The sequence below is a fragment of the Muscardinus avellanarius genome (genome assembly GCF_963383645.1).
Source record: "Muscardinus avellanarius genome assembly, chromosome: 16".
Lineage (NCBI taxonomy): Eukaryota > Metazoa > Chordata > Mammalia > Rodentia > Gliridae > Muscardinus > Muscardinus avellanarius.
Window position 1 is genome coordinate 23494290 of NC_137802.1, and position 23564 is coordinate 23517853.

The window sequence follows — 23564 nt, forward strand, 5'->3', positions numbered from 1 at the left end:
CTCAGAAATTCTAGGGAATTAGGGGAAAACTCACAATGCTTATAGTCTCTAATGGCATTAAAACAGCAAAAATCTTAAAAACCAAAAAGATCCTCCTACCTCAGCCTCCCAAGTACTGGGATTACAGGTGTGCGCTGCCACAGGACTGCAAAGAGAGGACTGTTCTAAGGGCGTGTGTGGAAGGAAGTCCTGCCAGGAGAAGCTGCGGGGTGCAGGACACCTGTGGGCCGCTGTCAGCGCGAGGCCTGGCTGGCTGGCGACTGCTGAGGGCAAGACTTGTGGCCTCCCAGGAGGTGGGCGCTCTGCAGGAAACCACAGGAGAGCAGACTCCAGGACCCCAAGGGACAGACCCCGGGTAGGAGGAGAAGCCGGCAGGTAGGTGTTCCAAGGAAGGGTGGCGTGAAAGGAAGGGCAGCCTCTCCCCAGTCTTCTCTGACCCACTTCTGCTTCTGCCTCCTCTGTGGTGTGGGGCCCAGAAACCCACAGATCAAAAACTCCCCTTATTTATGTGTATATATATATTTTTTTTTGTCTATTCTATTTTTTTTCCTTTTTGTTCTAGAGATTGAATCCAGAGCTACACCCCCAGTTCGATTTTATTCTTTAATTTGAAAGAGGGTCTCACTAAAAGTTGTGGAGGGCCTTGCTGAGTTGCCGAGTCTGGCTTCAAATTTATGATTCTTCTGTGTCTGCCTCCCAAGTACTGGGCTTACAGGCATGTGCCGTCATGTCCGGCCCGACTTATTTCTTTTTGTGGTACTGAACCCAGGATGCTCTACCACTGAGCTGCAATCTCAGCCTCTTCTATGTGTCATGCGAGACAGTCTTGCTAAATTAGAGACGGGCCATAAACTTGCGATCCTTCAGCTTCAGCCTCCCCAGTAGCTGGGATTGCAGGTATCCACTATGGTACTTGGCAAAATCATTTCCCTTTTTTTTTTTTTTTTTTTTTTTTGGGTAATGAGGAAGGGACCCAGAGGCATTCTACCTCTGAGCTATACCCCCAGCCCTATTTTTAATTTTTTATTTTGAAATAGGGTCTCGCTGAGTTGCAAAAGGGCCTCACTAAGTAGCTGAGGCTGTCTGCGAACCATGGAAAGGAACAAGAAACTGCCCCCTACACATACTCATGGTCTACATCTCCTTCCCATTCCTTCTTCACACCAGCACAGGCAAGGGCTGTGGCAACTGGGAGGTAGAAACTGGAGGAAGAAGCCAAGGGGGCCGACTGGGTCCCACCCACTCTCGGCTCCCGAGCGGGACGCACACTGCACAGTCCAGGCCCGTCTCCTCTCTCCCAGAGGCCAGGCAGGAGCCATTCCTCTCTGGCTGCAGTTAAGTAGTCTTTGTTCTTGGAGCTAAACCAGCACAGGCCTCATATTTCCATGACCTCCACAGGTCTACACTCCTCCTATGCCACTTTGTGACCTCAGGCTAAAGAAAGAAAAGAGTTGGCCATAAACTCCTGAGACAAGAGCAGACCTTCTCTCAAGAAAGATCACCAAGCAGGTGGGCGCAACGGCACAGCGCTGCAGTCTCAGTACTTGGGAGGCCAAGGTAGGAGTACTGGAGGTTTGAGGCCAACCTCAGCAACCTAGAGACACTCAATAATTTATTTGGTTTCAAAAATAAATAAATAAATAAATAAATAAATAAATAAATAAATAAGAGCTGGGGGTATAGCTCAGAGGTAGAATGCCTTCAGTTCAATCTCTAGCACCAAAAAAATTAAATAAAAAAAAGGCTTGGGATATAGCTTGGAGGTAGAATGCCCCTGGGTCCCAAATCCCTAGTACCAAAAAAATTAATTAAAAAGAAATATCATGCCAGGTGTGGCGGCGACAGGAGGATCGCGCAGGTTCGAAGCCAGCTGTGCTGGCTTAAGAGACCTTGTTTCCAAAAATAAAAAAGTATAAAATAGGTCTGGGAGTGCAGCCCGGAGGTAGAAGGGCTTCCAGGAACCCCAGTACCACCACCAAAAAATAATAAAAAAAAAAAAAGAAATATCACAAGGGATTGGGATGTGGCTCAGAGGTAGAGTTCCAGTCTAAAATGCACAAGGCCCTGGGTTCTATCCCTACCACCACCGCCACCCCCCCCCCATAAAAAAGCAAATTTTGCCAGATGTGGTGCTGCACTGCTTGTAATCCTAGTAGTACTTGGGGGGTGGAGACAGGAGGATCACAGGTTCACAGCCAGCCTCAGCTACTTAGTGAGATCTTGTTTCAAAATAGGGCTGAGGTGTAACTTGGAGGTAGAAACCCTGGGTTCAATCTTAGTACTGCAAAATAAAAAAAAAAAAAAAAAAAAAAAAAAAAAGAACAAAGGAAAAAAAATAATTGAGGCCCAGCCAGGGTCTTGCTACGTTGCTGAGAATCTCACTACTTGCTGAGGCTGGCTTCGAACCTGTGGTCCTCCTGTCTCAGCCTCCCAGGTACTGAGATTACAAACGTGCACCACGGAGCTTGGCTGGCTGCTGTGCCTCCTTTTCTTTTTGGACATGCCCCATTCTGAAGAAAAGGCACCTTGCTCACCTTGGGACTCAGACACATGCTTTTGATGCTCTTAAACAATTAGAAGCAAAGGTCCAAATATAGCTCAAAACCCTGGCGCAGAGCCACATAAGAGGCAGAAAGAGGCTGGGCCCGGGGAAGCCCATCAGCAGAAGTCAGAGGCTCTGGGTCTGACCCTGTCCCATCTGATTTTGCTGCCGAACTTCTCAACCAAAACTCCCAGGTCTCACGCCAGGCACACTGGGTTTCCGTCAGGAAAACTGTTCCTGTACAGAATCCCTCCAGTGTTATTCCCGGCTCTGCGAACATGGCTTTGGCTTCAGAAACTCAATAAATAAAGCAAGCAGAAGGGCCCGGCATCCAAGCTGGACTGAAGGGTTTGGCCTTTACTGAGCCAAAGGGCGTACGTAGTCCAAGGAGACAGAGCACTCTAGACACCGGACACTTACATGATTTTTCCCTGGGAGGCCAGCAGTGCTCAGGGAGGCTTTGCTACATGAGAATCAACGTTGCTAAGATACCAGAGGGCACTGGGGTGAGGCAACGCCAGGGACCGCAGGAAAAGCGGCACACACACGCATGCACACAGGCAGGGACGCATGAGCACACCGCAGAAAGGAAATAAAGCCCCAACTGAACAAGGGCTTTTAAGGCTCTAAAGGTAAACTGCTGGCTCCTGAAAGCCTCAGTTCTAGGAGGCTTATTAGAACCCTCTCCAATAACCCTGAAATGATACCACAGAAATAACAGGTCTTGGGCTGTGGGTGTAGCTCAGTGATAAAGTGCTTGTGTAGCACCCAGCAGGCCCTGGGATCCATCCTCGGCACCGAGGAAGGGAGAAAAGGAAGAATGGGGTTGCGGGGGCACTTACTACTGTAGGTGCTGACTTCATTCTATTATTTATTCTAACATTTTTGCCTCGCAAATATCTGGGTAGAGCCAGGCACAGTGGTACATGCCTATAATCCCAGTATTTGGGAGGCTGAGACAGGAGGATCATAGGTTTGAGGCCAGCCTCAGCAAGTGATAAGATTCTCAGCAATGTAGCAAGACTGTTTCAAAGACAAAAAAATAAAAATAAAAAAGGGCTGTGGGTGCAGCTCAGAGGTAGAAGGGACCTGGGACTGATTCCCAGTACCCACCCCCCACATAGACACACTTGGGTGCAACACCCAAACTCTTAGAAGAGCTCAATAAATACACACTGGTTGGTTGGCCAGTACGCTCCCGGGAAGGGGCCGTGGCAATGAGGGGTGGTCCGGGTGCCGGGACAGGCATGTGTGAAGTTGTGTGGTGACAGGGTAGGGTCTGAGTCGATGGTTTTTATCTAGGACGTGGCCATCACATGCTTTTGCCACCTAAGTCAACAAGGACACGCTCTTCTGCACCACCTACCTAACGTGGAGGCTTTCCAAGCGCCAGGCATTTTCAGTATTCTCTTCCTTCCACTAGCCCCACAGCTTACTTCTCTCACACATGAAGAGGCCAAGAAAAGAATCTGTTTTATTTGTCAGAATTAACCATAAAGTAAACAAATACAGAGAAAGCTTGAGCTGGCCAATTAGACAAGCATGCAGGCCCCGCAGGCCCCTCTGCGCTGCCTTTCCCATCCACTTCAAGTGAGAACCACCCAAACCGAGCCGGCGTTACGGCTTGGGGGCAGATAAAGAGAAAGGCTTGGCTGTGTTTCTGCAAGCCTGCTCCACCTCCTTCCTCCCGAGGAGAGGAAACCAAATTCCTTCTTACCTAGTTCCTACTCGATGGGAAGGAAGTCGAGTAGAAAGAACTTGGACTTTGGTGTCTGAAGCCTGGGTTTATTTATTTTATGTGTATAGCACTGGGAATTGAACCCAGGGGTGTTTACCTCCCTACATCCTGTAGCCCTAATTTTTATTCTTTATTTTGAAACAGGGTCTCACTGAGTTGGAGAGCCTCACTAAGTAGCTGAGGTTGGCAGTGAACCCAGATCCTACTGCCCCAGCCTCCCAAGTTCTGGGATGACAAGCGTGCGCCACCACAACACAACTGGCTAGAAGCCTGGTTTGAACCTTGTTCTGTGACAGTTATTAGCCATGGGTGATCAGAGCAAGGCTGCAGAACCTCTCCAGCCTCTGATCCCTCGTCCATGCACCAGAGACATCTGTGGCAGACACACAGGTCACCGAGCGCTCTAGGGGGCTCATCCACGCTCAGGAGGCGCATGCTCAGCAGTGTTCTTTCCCTTTAACTTGGGCTCCTACAATACCTAGGAGATGAGGTGCAGGTACCCTAGGCTGAGCTTAGAGAGGATGTAATAAACAGGGTAATCTACATCTTACAATATGGGACGGTTTAGCAAGATTTAAAAAATAAAAGCCAGACATGGTGGCATATGCCTGTAATCCCTGTACTTGGGAGGCTGAGACAGGAGGATCTCGGGTTTGAAGCCAGCCCCTGCAACTTAGCAGGGCAGTAACTTAGCAAGATCCTGTTATGAAATAAAAAATAAAAGCAGGCCGCCGCCGCCGCGGGCCTGGCGTGTGAGGAAGGTCCGGCCGGCTGCTGCGGTGGCCGCCGAGCCGACGCGCTCCCGCCTCCCCAGCCCCAGCGTCGCCACTTCGCGTCCCCAGCCGGCCCGGCGCGCGGAGGCCCTGCCGGAGCCATGGAGGACGAGGTGATTCGCATCGCCAAGAAGATGGACAAGATGGTGCAGAAGAAGAACGTGGCTGGAGCATTGGATTTGCTGAAAGAGCTTAAAAATATTCCCATGACCCTGAAATTATTACAGTCCACAAGAATTGGAATGTCAGTTAATGCCATTCGCAAACAAAGTACAGATGAAGAAGTTACATCATTAGCAAAGTCTCTCATCAAATCCTGGAAAGTTACTAGATGGACCATCAACTGATAAAGACCCTGAAGAAGAGAAAAAAGAACCTACGATTACATCACAGAATAGCCCAGAAGCAAGAGAAGAAAGTTCCGGTGGCAATGTAAGCAGCAGAAAGGATGAGGCACGTGCTTGAGATACCTATGTCTTGTCCTTTCCTCGGGCACCGAGCACTTCTGATTCTGTGAGGTTAAAGTGTAGAGAGACGCTTGCTGCAGCTCTCCGAACAGGAGATATCTACATTGCCATTGGAGCTGATGAGGAAGAACTGGGATCCCAGACTGAGGAAGCTATATATCAAGAAATAAGGAATACGGACATGAAATACAAAAATCGAGTAAGAAGCAGGATAGCAAATCTTAAGGATGCAAAGAATCCAAATTTAAGGAAAAATGTACTTTGTGGGAATATTCCTCCTGACTTATTTTCTAGGACGACAGCAGAGGAAATGGCAAGTAATGAGCTCAAAGAGATGTGGAAAAACTTGACCAAAGAAGCTATCAGAGAGCATCAGGTGGCCAAGGCAGGTGGAGCCTAGACTGATTTGTCCACATGTGGCAAATGTAAAGAGAAGAATCGCACTTACACTAGGTACAAGCCCAAAGTGCTGATGAACCAATGACAACGTTCATTGTCTGCAATGAATGTGGGAATGGATGGAAGTTCTGTTGAGTGGGAAGAATCGAATCTGGACCATGAAGAAAATGGATTTTGTAATTAGCTTTAAAACTAGGACAAACACCTAGGTTTCTTGCAAGTCGAATTTTTAAAGCAACATACATCCCATGGGTTGCTCTTTGTTTTGACCTCACATCCCTTCTTTAAATGTCTTCTGTGGTTGAGATCAGTCGGGAGACCATACACTAATTGTATGACATCTCATTCAGTACATTTTTCCATTTTTATAAGTAAGTTGATATTAAACTTTTGTCAATTAAACTTTTGACAATTTATTTTTATCTTTTTCTTTTTAAAAGAAAATATTCCTTAACCTTTTTACAGTCTGAAACACACAGTAGAAATTCTATTATCTGTTTGTATATAAATAGAAATTACTTTTTTTCATATTGGCATGTACCTACAAATACTAGAGGAGGAGAAAAGGCAATATAATTTTAGGCTTACCAGATATAATGTGTATTCAAATAATACTTGACCAGCTTATCTAAATTGTACATACTTGAACTAGCATATGGAATTGATTGTTATGTTTAAAAGCCTGGCTAAGTAGATATTATTTTGCACCTAACTGTGCTCATAATTTCTTGTAATTTCTTGTACATTACTTGTTTTTAATAGATTTACTTTTGAAAACATGACTTTGTTGAACAATCAAAAAAATAAAAATTAAAAAAAAAGCAGTTTGGGGAATACCTCAGAAGTAGAACACCCCTGGGTTCAACTCCTAGGACCACAAAAACAAACAAACAAACTTCAAGGAAACTACAAGCCGGGTGTGGTAGAGCATGCCTGTAATTCCGGTACTTGGGGAAGCTGAGATAGGAGGATCATAAGTTTGAGGACAGCCTCAGAAGTAGTGAGACTCTCATCAACCTAACAAGACCCTGTTTCAAAATAAAAATAAAATTGGGCTGGGGGTATAGCTTGGAGGTAGAATGCCCCTGGGCTCAACCCCCAGTACCACATTAAAAAAAAAAAAAGTAGGAGGTGGGAGAGAGACAGACGGAGGGAAGAAAGGGAGAGAAAACTACAGAGCATTCATAGGTCATTGGACAACTGTTATTATTAGTAAATTTCAGAGGATTTTCTGGATGCCTTGAAACTTACATAAATGAACAGGTCCACTAGAAATTTTAGACTCAAACAAATTAAAACTGACAGGCTCAGTGGCACATGCCTGTAATCCCATACTTGGGAGGCTGAGACAGAAGGATCACAGGTTTAAGGCCAGCACACAGTGACTTAGCAAGACCATGGTTTCCAAATAAAAAATAAAATAGTGCTGGGGGTGTAGCTAACTCCCCCCCCCCCCACACACACACAAGCAAAAGCCAGGAAGTTGGGAGCTTTCCTAAGTCTCAGCACAAAGAGAAAGACACCGCGGCCTCGTGGTGAGCGGACTGGTTCCGGTCCAGAGCAGGTTTAGATCTCACTCCACTCCCCACCAGCTAGGTGACCTCTGGCTTCTCGGAGGATTAAATGAGAAGACGGAGCATGAAGCCTGGTCCCTGTGAATGGTAAGTGCTTAGTACAAAACAAAGTTACCGTGATTGCAACACCCAAAGGGCTCTGAGCCCTGACACCTGTTGTGGTTCTGCAATTCAAGGCCAAAAGAGTGTGCGGGAGAAGGGAGGGAGTCCGGGGCTGCACAGTGCACGGGCTGGGGCCTGGGGTGTCAAGTGGAAGGCTGGGAGTATTTCAGGATCCAGCGAAGACAGCGGCACCAGAACACAAAATGCTCCGTGTTCGTCCCGCCCGGGTATGCCTTCCAAAACGCGACCCACTTACACGGGGCCGCGGGGATGCCGCTGGCCAGGCCCCTCTCGCCAAGCCCAAGCCCCCAAACCCGTCCACGAAGACATTCTATTAAAACTACACAAGTCAGCGCCTCATGTGAAAGTATCTTAATTAAACAGCGTCAAGCATGCCAAGGTGAGCTCAATGTCTGGACCTGCTTATTATGAAATAACCTGATTGCAAACAAATTCCTTTTAGGAAGAGGGAAGATGCCAGCAACTCTCACGCACATCAAATGCCGCTCAGTTGTCCTTTTTCTTGTGAATCCCACACAGCACCAGCAGGTGGGAGATAGTTAAAGTTCATAAAACTTGCTTTGCATGCCACAGTTGGAACGTTCTTGTTCTGCGATGCTTTTCCCTCTCCAGCTCAAAGATGCACTCATAAAGGAGGAGTTTTTTTTTTTTAAAAGAACATTTTTCTGGTTACATTTGGGGTCTCATGACTTTAGACAGATGAGCGTGGAGGAGGTAATTTATGAAAAGGACTATTTCTCCTTATCCATCTTACATTCTGTAAGGAGTAAGTTTGTGTTTTGGGTTCTCCTCCCATGCCTATCAGGGGAATAGACTCCTTGCTCTCCCGTGAGAAGATTTATGGGGAAATGAGAGGTCTGCAGGGCTGGTGCTTGCTACAGCCCCTCAGCTTCATGAACTCTATTTGCAGGAAGCACTGACTCGGAGAGTTTGTATTTTTCCCTTAAAAATCTCTTTACCGGCAGTCATCTGATGGCTGACCACCTGCTCACGCCCGTGGCATCACATCAGCCTTTTTTCCAGTATAAGGATGCGGCTCTCTTCTTGTGTAGTTTTTGACTTCATGTCTTGTCCCTAATGCAGCATGAAGGCTAAGGTAGGACACGGGATATCAGCTCCTGAAGAGGCCGGCCACGTGGAGACAAAGAACAGCGGCCTTGCTTTTCAGAAAAGGGAGCCGAGGTGTAAAAGAACCAACCATAAGACACAAAAACAGGAGTCCTGCTGGATGTGGTGGTGCACACCTGTAACTCCAGCACTCGGGAGGCTAAGAAAGATGGATCACAGGTTCAAGGACAGCCTGAGCAATGAAGTGAGGCTCTTAGCAACCTGGCAAGACCCTGTTTCAAAATAAAGTAGGAGCCAGGCCTGGTGGCGCACGCTTGTAATCCCAGCATTCTGGAGGCTGAGACTAGAAGATCACAGTTTGCAGCCAGCCTCAGCTACTAAGTGAGGCCCTCCTCAACTTAGTAAGACCCTGTTTCAAAATAAAGAATAAAAAATAGGGCAGGGGGTGTAGCTCGGAGGTCGAATGCCCCCTGGGTTCAATTCCCAGAACCCAATAAATATATAAATAAATAAAATAGGGCTGGAGGTATAGCTAGGAGGTAGAATGCTCCAGGTTCAATTCCCAGCACTAAAAAAACAAAATACAACAAAAATACATAGAACCCAAACCCAACACTTGGGCTTTTAGTTCTACTAAGCTAACTCTACCAGGCACAACCCACTAATTATGATTTGGGGCACTGCGATTGGACTCAGACCTGGGTGTCTAAATATAGGCGGGAAAGAGTTAAAGGAATGTGTGTAGAGATCATGGCTGTGTTGTGGCCCAAAAGCTAAGAGTCGCTTTCTCCTGAGTGCTGCTCAAACCCACCCAGGTACTCTCTTCTTCTGCTGAGCAGCCAGGCACCCCCACTGTCCATACTCCAAGCCTCTGAGGTGGCCTTTCCAGCCCAGAGCCTCATATCCCTCATCCCCACCCCAGTGCCACACAACCCCCTGGCAGGTGCCTGTATGGCAAGCCCTTGCAATGTCGGCACTGTGGATTCTGTAATGGGGACTGTCCTGTCCATTAGAGAATGTTTAAGCATCTCTGGCCTCTACCTAGGAGGTGCTAATAATACCTGCCAAGTTATGAAAACTGAAAATGCCTCTGGAAACACAAGGGATTTTTAGGCCAATGGTACTATTCTGTTTGATACTATCATGGTGGGATACCTGTATTACTTAGCTTTCTGTTGCTGTAACAAAATGCCTGACATACCAACTTAAAAATAGGGAAGAGCCAGGCATGGTGGCACACATTTTTAATCCAAATACTTGGGAAACTGAGGAAGGAGGATCACAGGTTTGAAGCCAGCCTCAGCAATGTAGTGAGGCCCTCTACAACTTAGTGAGATCCTGTTTCCAAATAAGAAATAAAATCTTGTTGGAAGTATAACTTGGCAGTAGAATGCCTCTGGGTTCAATCCCAATACCAAGAAAAAAAAAAAAAAGAGGAATGGTTATTTGGGCTTATAATTTTGGACTTTTCAGTCCAGGATTGGTTGGCCCTGTTGTTCTAGGCCTGTGACAGGCAGCGCATCATGATGGGGCACATGGCAGAGGATTCTGCTCAGCTTGTGGCAGCTGGGAAGCCAGAGAGAAGAGGAAGGGGCAGGACCCTGCTGTCCCAACAGCTGGGAAGCCTCCCACCAGGCTTCGCTCTTTGTCTGGTGCCAGGCATTGAGCCGGAGGCATTCTACCTCCTAGGTTGCTGAGTTTGAGTTGCTAAGAATAGCCTCAAACCTGCAATCCTCCTGTCTCAGTCTCCCAAGTCCTGAGATTATAGGTGTATACCACCACACCCGGTGTAGGCTCCACTCTTAAAAGTTCCCCAACCTCGCAATAGTGCCAAGCTGGGGGCTAGCTCTTTGACACATGGCCTTTAGGAGTCAAACTACAGGACTGGGGATGTAGTTTAGAGGTAAGAGCACTTCTCTAGCATGTGTGAGGCCCTGGGTTCAATCCCTAGTACCCAAAGAAAAAAGATTCAAACTATGTATCATATACCATTATACATTTGTCAAAACCAATAAAATGTAGACCAAGAGGATTGTGGACTTAAGTTAATAATAATATATCAATATTGGTTCATGAGTGGTAACAAATGTATCATAGAAACCCAGATGGCATTAACAGGGAAAACTGGGGAGAGGGGCAGAGAGGAGGTTTATGAGAAGTCTCTGTACTTTCTGCTCAATTTTCCTGAAAATCTAAACTGCTCTAAAAAACAAAATCTATTAATTTTTAAAGTCTCCAGACATCCCCTATGTTCTATAGGGCAAAACGGTTGCCGTTGAGTCACAGCTGGGAGGGAAGGAAGTCCACCTACTTAGACCCAGTACCTGGCACCAAGTGGTCTCACTGTTCTCTCAGCTCATCAGTACAACTGAAGCAGGCCTCATTTCTGGAGAAGGGGTGGAAAAGGTATGTTTTCTATGTACAGAGATTACTTAAATTCTTCCAGGGGATAAACTTAGCAAGGGAGGAAGCAAGGAACCCAGTCTCTTAGGAAATCTCAGGTAGAAGCTAGACAAAGGGACCTGGTCCTCTTGTCCTGGCCTCAAAGCCAGCATCTTGACCCTATACTCAGAGTCTTTGGTAAGAAACCCCCCCCCCCCCGCCGCCTTTCCTTTGTCAAGGATGATCTCTACAGCCCAGCAGCCTGAGTGAGGAATGGGAACCTTGGGATACACAGAGGCCCAGAGACAAGTGACTCCCACCCCCAGCGGGGGGTCCTCCCAGTGGCCACCTCTGTAGCTCTGCTCGTGTTCTGAGCCATTTGCACACCAGCAAAGGACCGAGAGCACGCCCTGCTTGGGAAGACCTGTGTGAGCACACCCCTTTTCACCAGAACGCACTGGTGAGGCAGGGCTGCAGTCATCCAGACAGCAGAGCCCAGGGACAAGTGAGCCCAGACAAACCCAGGCCGTGCTGGCAGCCCAGCGGCTTTCCTGAGTCCTGGCTCTCTTTTGCCTGTGGCCTAATTCCCCTTCTTCCACTCTAATTCATCTTCTCTAAAGGAGGGAGGAAGAAAAGATGTTCACTGAAGAAGCAGAGAAATGAGAGACCGTAACACAGCTAGGTATAAGGACAAGACAGAACTAAACAACACAGGGAGCTGCTAGTGAGTGTCCCAGCTCAAAGCACCTAGCCTGCTGGGCGTGGTGGCACACGCTGGTCATCCCAGCGCTTGGGAGGCTGAGACAGGAGGATCGCACAGGTTCAAAGCCAGCCTCAGCTACTTAGTGAGGCTCTCAGCAACTTAGTGAGACCCTGTTTCTAAATGAAATATAAAATAAGTCTGAGAGTATAGCCTGGAGGTAGAAAAGCCCCTGGGTTCCACTCCCAGTACCACAAAAACAAAACAAACAAACAAACAACAACAACAACAAAACGCCCACCTAGCCTTCTGGGCGTCGTGGTGCACGAACGTAACCCCAGTACTTGGGAGCAGCAGAGGCAGGCAGACCACAGGCTCAAAGTCAGCCTCAGCAACTGACCCATTTCCACATAAGAAACAAAATAGGGCTGAGGTGTAGCCCAGAAGTAGAAGGCCCCTGGCTTCCATCCCGAGCACCACACAAACAAAAACAAATAAACCAAAAAGGTCATTTCTCAAGGCTATTAATTTTTCTCAACACTGTCAATATCTTCTGAGGCGGCTACTTTTTGAGAAATGGGCTTTATGAATTAATTATGCCTGGACCTCAACAAGTTATTGGGAAGATGAAATTGGCTCTTGTATGTGTAACTCTTAACATGGGTCCCAGCACATAGGACATACTTACCAGATGGCTTTAGGTGTTATCTTTTTGTTTCAAATTCTTTTCTTATTTTTTCTTTTCTTTTTTTGGGAGGGGCGGTACTGGGAATTGAACCCAGGGACATTCTACCTCCAAGCTATACCCTCAGCTCTTCTTTATTTCTTATTTGGAAACAGGGTCTCACTAGGTTGCTGAGAGTCTAAGTTGCTACAGTCTGTCTTCAAACCTGTGACCCGTCTGTCTCAGCCTCCCAAGTACTGGGATTACAGGTGGGCACCACCACCCCAGGCTCAAATTTGCTTTACAGTAAAGTCTCAACAGTTACTCAAACTGTCTAGTGCTCCCATTTTGCCTCTCAGTAACACTAGCCCAAGGGAGTGTTTATGGAATTGTTATTTTTTTCGTGGAGGAATCTGTTCCTTCTCATCTAGTTCAAACCCCCCTCCTCCCCTCCGTCTGCAGACGCCTGAACGGGTCCAGGTCTCTGGGACCATGGAAGCACCAAGCAGTCTGGCCCTGGGCACAGCCGCTCAGACACTCACCTCATCTCTCAGTTGCTGCACATCACACAGAATACCCCCGCCACGCCCTTTGTAGGCCTGTTTAAATGACACCTCTCACTGTAAAGTCCCTGCGGCAGATAAACACAGAATCAGTGATGGAAACTCCCACCTGGCCCAACAACAGTGCCACTGTCGCACACACGTGAGCTTCCGTGAAAGCCACCCAGGGCTGCCATGCCCAGGGAAATTATTTCATGTGGGAGAAAGAAAACAACCTTTAGTTCCTGGCAGGTCTCAGGCAAGCGCAGCCAGGTTCACTGAGAGTGTGAAGGCTCCGCTTGGGGAAGGGAGGCGGCGTGTGAGTGAGGCTGGGCCCCCTTGAGTGTCCTGGTGCCACAGCGGGGGGCTGGGCAGAGCTCAGTGGGAGGTGCTTGCATAGCTGGCACCAGGCCTTGGGTACCTGCCTCAGCATAGAAAAAAGGGCAGGGAGGAGGAGGGAGGAGGAAAATGACCCAAAACACTACAGCGTCCAGACCTGGCTATTTCAGCGCTGTGTATGGGCCATCAAATAGCAAAACACATCATGTGGTTGACAAGGAAAAAAAACCCACTAAGTTTCTTCTTGAAAACACCTTACAGGGTTTGGATGCAACTTTATCCCATCAATCAGATGAAGAAGGGCAATCACTTAAATTTAATAAGAGAAGAAAAATGCTGGGCAGCCACATTGACATCCTGCTTGTTGTGCTATTACTGAAAGGAAATGGGGAAATTACAGCCAGCATAACCAATTAGCTTCCTAATGCCTGGTCCCCTGGTGATCGGCAAAGCTTTCTTCAATGCGGTGTCTCTTCCATCAGCGTTAAATGAGTTCTTGTTTTACTATTACTTAAGGATAAATTGACACTGTGCACCTACAAGTCTCCATGTATCCAGTCGGCTGGACAATATTTAATTTTCAAATACCTACTACCTCCAGAGGTGTACCTCCTCCCTCTAGCTATTCCACCCCGCCCTCCTTGGGCCTCTGCAAGGGGGCTCCTGCCCAACCCAGGGGTCGGGGTTTCTCAGCCTCAACACGAGGGGTGGCTTTTCTTGGTTGGGGGCTGGCTATCTAGGGCACTGTGAGGTGACTTGTAGCACTCCTGTTCTGTGGAGCGTGCCCCCTAGTTGGCGCAGGTGTCCCCTTGGGCACAGCTGCCCACAGCTGGGAACTCCTGTCCTGGTTCTGTATGTTGTGTTCTCTGGGAACGCATTCCTCTTCCCCCATTGCTGCCCAGAGTGCTCTGGGTCCCATCTTTGCCTCCTAATTCCTCTCTACTAGAGTCAGGATTCCTTTGGTTGTCACCTCCTCTAAAAAACAATTCCGATCTCCCAGCTCACTGCCTCCCCAAGAAAGCTCCCCCTAGAAAAAGAATAGGGCTGGGATACCCTCTGCACACCTCGCTCTGTGCAGGCATGTCTTACAGCACCAAGGTTAGCAGAGCCTCATAACCGTCCCCTTCCTTCCATTTACAGCTCATCACCCACACCTTAACACGTATTAAAATGCTGGGTGCAGGAAACAGGGCCACAGACCCTTGGGCTCTCAGGGCCTTACAGGCGTGTGTGTGTGTGTGTGTGTGTGTGTGTGTGTGTGTGTGTGTGTGTCGGGGGGATAATGAACAAAATATCAACAAGAAAGTGGCAGCAGCCAGATGTGGTGATGCACATCTGTGATCCCAGTACTTGGGAGGCTGAAATAGGAGGAGGGAAGGTTTGAGGCCAGCCTTAGCAATTTAGCAAGGCCTTCAGCAACTTAGCAAGATCCTGTTTCAAATAAAAAATAAAAAGAGTTGGGGGGGTAGCTCAGAGGTAGAATACTCCTGAGTCCAATCCCCAATACCAAAAAAGGAAAGTAAGTAGCAGCTATTAATAAGTGCTATAAATCACAGCTTCTGTCTCTCTCTAAGGAGATTTAGTCCCTTGAGGGCAAGACAACTTTGTTCATTATGGTATCTCCAGGAATTAGCACTGAGCCTTAAAAGACACAACCAAGGCTGTGGGTACAGGTAAATGGTTGAGCATTTGCCCAGCATGAGGCCCTGGGTTTCATCCATACTACCATTAAAAAAAAAAAAAATCAGTAGTTCAAAGATTCAGGTGCAAGGTTCTCTCCTGGAAAACTTAGTTACCAGATGGGAGACCTATCCCAATTCAACTTTACAGACTTAGTCACAGGCTTTTTGCTAAATTAAATGGTATCCTTAAATGTTTCTCTCTCTCTCTCCCTCTCCATCTGTTTTATTAGAGATTAATCCAGGGGGATTCTAGCTCTGAGGTACGCGTCCAAGCACTTTTTATGTTTCATCTTCTTTTGGAACAGGCTCTCACTAGGTTGCTGAGTCTTGCTAAGTAGTCAAGGTGGTCCTTGAACCTGCAAATCTCCCAAGTACTGGGATTACAGGCATGGGCCACCTGGCTGAACTATCAGGTTTTGGTTTTTGTTTTGGGCGCTAGAGATTGAACACAGGGGCATTCTAGCTCTGAGCTACATTCCCAGCCCTATTTTATTTGTTTACTTTGAAATAGGGTCTCACTAAGGTGATGAAAGTCTCACTACTGGCTGAGGATGTCCTTGAACCTGCAATCCTCCTGTCTCAGCCTCCCAAGTACTGGGCTGACATCTTGTTGTTGTTCTTTTAAAACATTAAAATTTCATTAAAGATATAGCCCAAAAGCCAATGAAGAAAATAACATTTTATAGAAACTGAGGCTTAAGCAGGGTGACTTGCCCAAGCCCACAGGGCCAATAAATTGGAGCTGAGGTTCAGAAACCATATTTCTCCTTCTTCACCGATCACTGTCTTATGTAATAATAGACACAAATTATGTAAAAATATCAAGAGAAAATCTCTTTCCTCCCAGAAAGCTGTTGGCAAACCATGGCTAGTGGTTAGTATCCTCCTTGGGAGGAAAAGAGAAGGTGGTAAGTTTATTTACAAGCAAAGTAAAGATGCTGGTTCAAGGAGAAGAAAAATGAAATGGCATCAATTCTTCAATGTACCACTAGGACTGAGCTTCAACTCTAACACTTTATTAGCAGGGCCAAAAATCACTCAAAAGCTCATGCCTACAAAGTAGGCAGCCAACAATGTTTGCCTCCCCACGCCCCTTTAAAAGAAAGACCAGAGCCTGCCGTGATGGCGCATGCTTGTAATCCCAGTATTCGGGAGGCGGAGACTGGACAATCCAGGTTTGTGGATAGCCTTCGGCTACTTAGCCAGGCCCTACACAACTCAGTGAGACCCTGTTTCAAAAATAAAAAGACTAAAAAATAGGTATAATGACCCTGGGTTCCATCCCCAGTACCGCAAAATAAATAAATAAATAAATAAATAAATAAATAAATAAATAGCCGGGCGTGGTGGTGCCCGCTTGTAATCCCAGCATTTGGGAGGCTGAGACTGGAGGATCACAGTTCGCAGACAGCCTCAGCTACTTAGTGAGGCCCTCTGCAACACAGTGAGACCTGGTTTCAAAATAAAAATAAAATATAGGGCAGGGGGTGTAGCTCGGAGGTCAAATGCCCCTGGGTTTCATCCCCAGACCTGCAATAAATAAATAAATAAATAAATAAATACCTGTAATATTTAAGAGCCTCCGGCTTGTTCAGCAGATATGTTAAAAAGGACCCAATTTGCTGGGCTGGAAGTATCTTGTGAGATACAGGAGGTCTGACATGGACTTGAGGAAAAGACCGATCTGTATTCTAACTTGCATCCACTGAACCTCTCTAAGCTTCAACCTGACCATCTGTAAACACTCGGGGATCTGGCAGGGGGTGGTCTTGAAATTAAATGGGACCTTGGTACCTGGCACATTCATTTGAATGTGTTCATTTGAATGAGGTCAACTCCTTTCCAATCTGTAGTTTACTTCAGAGAACACTGGCCTGGGAAGCAGGAGACCTGGATTTAACTTCCAGCTTTGCCCATACTCAATGTGATTCTAGCACTTTAGCTGCCCCAACCTCAGCTTCACCACTGGTAAAATGTAGCGTGCAAGCTGGGCGTGGTGACGCACACGTGTAATCCCAGTACTTGGGAGGCTGAGACAGGAGGATCGCGGTTCAAGGCCAGCCTCAGCTACTGAGTGAGGCCCTCTGCAACTCAGTGAGACCCTGTCTCAAAATAAAAAATAGGACTAGGGGTGTAGCTCAGAGGTGGAATGCCCTTGGGTTCAATCCTCAGTACCAAAAAAACAAAAAACAAAAAGAAAAAAGAAAAGAAAAAGGCAGAGTGCCATGCAGTATATACCTCTAACAGTCATTCTATCTCAAAACTACATCCCCAGCCCTTTTTCTTATTTTTTACTTTGAAACAGAATCTCAGCCTGGCATGATGGTGCACACTTATAATCTCAGTACTTGGGAGGCTGAGACAAGGACTGCAGGTTTGAAGCCAGCTTCAGGAACTCTTTGCCACTTAGTGAGACCCTATTTCCAAATAAAAAATAAGACAGGGCTGAGGGTGTAGCCTGAAGGTAGAAGGCCTGTGAGTTCAATCCCCAGTCAGTCTGTCATCTGTCTGTGTCACACACACACACACACACACACACACACACACACACACACACACACACACAGTCTCCCTAAGTTGCTGAGGCTGGCCTCAAACCTGCCATTCTCCTGTTTTAGCCTCCTAAGTACTGGGGTTAGAGCCCTGCACCACAGCCTAGCTCACCTTGCTGGTTTAAGTAGGGCCCAACTCCTTTCCAAGCTGTAGGACGGGGATACCAGTCATTCTTATCCTTCAGGACCATCTTCCTAAAATGCCCTCGGGGTGTTTGTCGGGGAATTCAAGGCTGAACCTGAAGCTGAAGAAAAGTAAGACAACCCACACTATTCACGGCTCCCACATATACAAAGGGCAAATATCTACAACCCACTCCTGATATAAATCAACATCAGCCCCATCATTCTCAGAAACTGAAATGGTAATAGAAAAAGCATTTTAACATCCAGCAGCAACCTCTGATATCCACAAGACTGCTATTTCAATCAGAAGGCACCGGATTTTCTGAAGGCTAAAAGTCATGGATACATGTTAGGGGCACACATGCACTTAGTAGGGAGAGAAAAGTGGAGACAGATAACCCAGGCCGACACTGCCCCCTGGGCTGTCTTCCCTGTTCCTGTTCCTTCTGCCAGAGGGCCAGGCAGACAGAGCCAGAGGCAACTGTCACACAGTGGGGAAGAGGGTGCCTTCCCTCAAGGCTGTGCGCACAGGAGAGCGAGGGAGGAAGGGACAGGTCCCAGAATGCAGCACCACCATCTCCCCTCTCCTAGCGCTCTGACTACCACAGTACCCAGTGCCTCAACACGACGAGTGACTGCAGTAACAGCCATGACACCTGCAGGCAGCAGTCCCTGTGCACTGACACCTAAAGTTCAACTGCAAATTCCCCGCGCATTAGCTCACTGAGTGCTCAGGACAACTCCTTGAGCCTCCCTACCCTTCTCCTTTCTTCCTTCCAACTCCTTGAGGTACCACTGTCCCTATTTTGTTTTTATCCTTCCTTCCCTCCCTCCCTTTTTTTCTTTCTTTTTTTCTTTTTCTTTTTTCTTTTTTTTTGGCACCGGCAATTGAATCCAGGTACATTCTACCTCTAACTTTAACTTACACCCCCAACACTATTTTTACTTATTTTTCATTTACCCTATTTGTTTTTGACACAGAATCTCACTAAGTTACAGAGGGCCTAAGTTGCTGAGGCTGGCCATGAACCTGTGATCCTCCTGTCTCAGCTTCCCAAGTATGAGGATTACTACAGTGCGCCACCACGCCCTGTTCCAAGTGTGACTGTTGTTGTTCCTTCTTCTCCTTCTCCTTCTCCTCCTTCTTCTTCTTTTTACCCTACTGGGGATGGACCCCAGGGGCATTCTACCTCTGAGATACACACCAGCCCTATTTGTTATTCTTATTTTGAAACAGGGTCTCACTGAGTTGCAAAGGGCCTCACTAAGCAGCTGAGGCGAACCCAGATCCTCCTGTCTCAGCCTCCTAAATGCTGGGATTACAAGCGTGCGCCACCACGCCTGGCATTTCCTCCTCCTCCTATCAGTCCTGGGGATTAACCCAGGGACATTTTATGTCTGAGCTATAACCCCAGCCCTTTTTAAGTTTGCAATAGGTCTCACTAAGTGCCGAGGCTGGCCTAAAACCTGCCATCCTCCTGTCTCAGCCTCCCGAATACTAGGATTACAGGCATGTATCACTGCATCTGGCTCCAAGGAGGTGTGTGTGTGTGTGTGTGTGTGTGTGTGTGTGTGTGGTGCTGGAGATTGAATCCAGGGGCATTCTACCTCCAAGCTATACCCTCAGCCCTATTTTTATTTTTTATTTGGAAATAGAGTCTTGCTAAGTTGCTAAGAGCCTCACTAATTTGCTGATACTGGCCACGAACCTGGACCCTCCTGTCTCAACCTCCCAAGTACTGGGATTACTGGTGTGCACCACCATGCCCAGCTCCAAGAAGTTCTTGATAACACTACTGTTCCTTTGTCTGTGGGGAAAGTCAGTGTTCTGAGGACAAGGAGGAGTTAGGCTACACAGACAAACTCAGGACTCCAAGTTTTCTCAGTCTTATGGGCTGAAGTCAGACTTGTAACATCAACTTAAATGTAAATTTTTTTGGAGGTGATTCATGTAGAATTCTTGCCAAGAATTTTAGTAATTAGACTGAATTAGTTCAAACTCTGTCCGTACGTGCCTACAACATCTGCTGGCCCGGCAGTTATCCTAAAAGCACTGCCAAGCCTGGGGAAGGGCGGGCTGGGCCTCGAGAACCCTCAAGCTCTGTGTGCGGCTCCTCAGCGGAGAACGGCACCTGCCAGCTCCCACCTGGAGAAAGCCCCGGCCTCGCGCCCACTGACACCTGGTCTCTTGTTTCATCCTATGCCACAGCCACCAGGGACCAAAGGAAAGGGCGCACCTCCACAAGGCCAGAGCCTCCTTTCTCCCTGAGTGGAGGGCAAAAAGTAGTTGTCCACTGTGGTCATTTCCAGCCTTTCCCCTGCACTGGCCAACACGATCCCATCAGTAACAGGGCCTCATCCAAGTGGCCCTATCTTTTAAGAGTAAGGGAGCCAGGCATGGTGGCGCACACCTGTAATCCCAGTACATGGGAGGCCAAGACAGGAGGATCACAGGTTTTTTGTTTGTTTGTTTTGTGGTGTGTGTGGTACTAGGGATTGAAACCAAGGGTGTTCTGAACTACATACACCCCCAGGACTATTTTATTTTTTATTTTGAAACATGATCTCACTAAGTTGCAGAGAACCTTGTGTTGCTGAGGCTGACCCAAAACCTGCAATCCTTCAGTCTCAGCCTCCCAAGTACTGGGATTACAAGTGTGTACCACAACACCCAGTTCAGGATCACAGGTTTGAGACCTGCCTCAGCAACTTAGTGAGACCCTGTTTCAAGAAGGAAAAAAAAAAGGCCGGGCGTGGTGGCGCACGCTTGTAATCCCTTCGCTTGGGAGGCGGAGACAGGAGGATTGTGCAGTTTAAAGCCAGCCGTGCTGGCTTAAGAGACCCCGTTTCCAAATTTAAAAAAGTATAAAATAGGTCTGGGAGTGTAGCCCAGAGGTAGAAGGGCTTCCAGGAACCCCAGTACCACCAAAAATAACAATAATAATAAAATAAAGAAAAAATAATAATAATGCTGGAGGTACGGTTTAGCAGTTAGAAAGCCCCTGGGTTTAATTCCCAGCATACACACACACACACACACACACACACACACACACACACACACACAGAGTAAAGGAAGCCAGGTGTGGTGGTGCATGCCTGTGATACCAATACTTGGGAGGCTGAGACAGGAAAATAGTAGATTCAAGACCAGCTGCAACAATGTAGGGAGACTCTCAGAAATATAGCAAGACCCTGTTTCAAAACAAAAACAAATGGCCGGGCGTGATGGCGCACGCTTATAATCCCCGCGCTTGGGAAGTGGAGACAGGAGGATCGCTTTGGTTCGGAGCCAGCCTCGCTGGCTTAAGAGACTCTGTTTCTGCATAAAAATGTTAAAAAATAGGTCTGGGAGTGTAGCCCGTGGGAGTGTATACCGGAGGTAGAAGGGCTTCCAGGAACCCCAGTACCACCAAAAAAAAAAAAAAAAAAAACACACACAAAAACAAATGAAAAAAGGTTTTGGGGGTATAGACTGGAGGTAGAATGCTGCTGAGTTCCATCCCCATTACCCTCCCCCCACGGAGGAAGACGAAAAACACCAGGACACCTCCCCTCGCAGGCTGTCACAGGAGGCGCACCGTAATGCATATGAAAGTGTTTTGTATGATGCTATATGTATGCTAATTATTGTCATTACAGCTACTTTTAGAGAATAGATCATTCTTTCAGATCACAGCATTCTTCTCTTTCAGCCATAAACACTTGGCCTTTTCTTCCCAGAGGCATAAGAATAAGAAATGTGCATCAGTAATCTCCTAGTATCAGCTAGAAATCCCCACACACAATTTCCTAGCTATATTTAAACTGTTTTGTTGAACAGATGCTTGGCTAAAATGAATACCTTGCTTTAAAAACACAAGTCAGTCATGGTGGTGCACACCTGTAATCCAGTACTTGGAAGGCTGAGAGACAGGAGGATCGCAGGTTTGAGGGCAACCTCAGCAAGTAGTGAGAATGTCATCAACCTAGAGAGGCCCTGTTTCAAAATAAAAATAAAACCAGGCCCAGGCGTGGTGGCGCACGCTTGTAATCCCAGCATTTGGGAGGCTGTGACAAGAGGATCACAGTTCCCAGGCAGCCTCAGCTACTTAGTGAGACCCTCTGCAACTCAGTGAGACCCTGTTTCAAAATAAAGAATAAAAAATAGGGCTGGGGGTATAGCTTGTAAATAGAGTCCCCATGGGTTTCATCCCCAGTATCTCTAAATAAATAAGTAAACAAACAAACAAACAAACAAACAAACAGATTTTTTAAATAAAAATAAAATAGGACACGCCGGGCGTGGTGGTGCACGCTTGTAATCCCTGCGCTTGGGAGGCGGAGACAGGAGGATCGCGCAGGTTCGAAGCCAGCCGCGCGCGCTGGCTTAGGAGACCCTGTTTCTAAATAAAAAATATAAAAAATAGGTCTGGGAGTGTAGCCCAGAGGTAGAAGGGCTTCCAGGAACCCCAGTACCACCAAAAAAAAAAAAAAAAAAAAATAGGACTGTGGGTGTAGCTCAGAGGTAGAATGCGTCTGAGTTCAATTTCTAGTAGCACAGTGTGTGTGTGTGTGTGTGCGCGCGCGCGCACACAAACACACACACACACACAGTACTGACAGTCAAGTACGATGATGCACACCTGGAATCCTAGTGCTTGGGGGCTGAGGAAGGAGGATTGCAAGTTTGAGGCCAGCCTCAGCAACTTAGCAAGATTCTCGGCAATTTAGCAAGACCCTGTGTCAAAAATTAAAAAAAGGTCTAGGGTGTAGCTCAGAGGTGGAGCACCTGTGGGTTCAGTCCTTAGTACTGCCAAATAAATAAACAATTCCTAGGTATGGGGTATAGCTTAGTGGTAAAATGCTTGCCTAGCATACGCGAGGCCCTGGGTTTGATCCCAACAGTGCTAAATAAATAGATAAATAAATAAATAAATAAATAATCCATCACTGGTCCCCTTTGACAAACTCTGGTGGGGCTAGTCTAGAAGGCCGTCTGCTCCCACCCTATCCCCCATCTGGTTTCCTTCCCTCTAACATCCCTTCAAGGGATTTAGCAAATTGTCAATGAATTTAGGTAATTGTTTCTGTTTGCAGTGTTTTAGGATTGAGAAGAAAATTAATGCCTAAACATTTCTTGATAGATGAACAAACGACCTGCCATATACCCCCTCGCCCCCATCTGCTACGGTAACAGAGACAGCACAAGCCCAGGGTAGTGATAAGTGAATAAATGAGCAGTGACTATTTTATGAGTGACTTTACATAAAGGGAAGCCAGGGAAAGCTTCTGTCTTTGAGAATTAATTGTGCCAGAGAACAAATCTTTGTTTCCAAACCCACCTGAGGTACTTTCAGCAGTGCCCTTCTGTGGAGACAGACAGGAAACTCTGGTCAGTCATTTAGACCACAGAGATAATCATTAAGATGGCAGCCTCAACCCAGGGTGGTGGCACATGCCTGGAATCCCAGTGCTAGGGAAGCTGAGACAGGTTCGAGGCTAGCCTCAGCAATTTAGTGAGACTCTCGGTACCTAGAGAGACCCTGTTTCAAAACAAAAATTTAAAATTGGGAGCTGGGAATAGAGTATGGATAAGAGGTAGAATGCCCCTGGGTTCAATCGCTAGCACCACACACAAAAAAGACAGCACCCTCACGTCACAATGAGTTATAAGTGTATCAGGTTTCTGAAATCTATACCTAAAACCAGCCCTTCCCAAAGTGTGTTCCCCATGATGTTTACAGTGTTTCACAAAAGGGAGGAGGAATAAGCAGGCATTCCTGGGTCAACACAAATCCTCCAGGTCCATGTTCTTGTACAGAGGAGGGAGATTTAACCATGGATTGGTTCTCTCTTATGGGTGTCAGATTGGCAGCATTCTCAAATGTCTTTAGACAGCTCCTCTTTGTAT

At 47.0% G+C, this 23564-nt stretch overlaps 1 protein-coding gene and 1 pseudogene across 2 annotated transcripts in view; one reads left to right on the plus strand and one right to left on the minus strand.

Moving 5' to 3' along the window:
* Positions 1–23564, minus strand: part of NXN (nucleoredoxin) — a gene marked incomplete at its 3' end in the record, with an annotated part of 176157 nt that overhangs the window by 79436 nt on the left and 73157 nt on the right. The window lies entirely within an intron of this gene.
* Positions 5137–6054, plus strand: LOC308275371 (transcription elongation factor A protein 1-like; annotated as a pseudogene). Its single transcript has one exon. The product of its transcript is annotated as a transcription elongation factor A protein 1-like (transcript).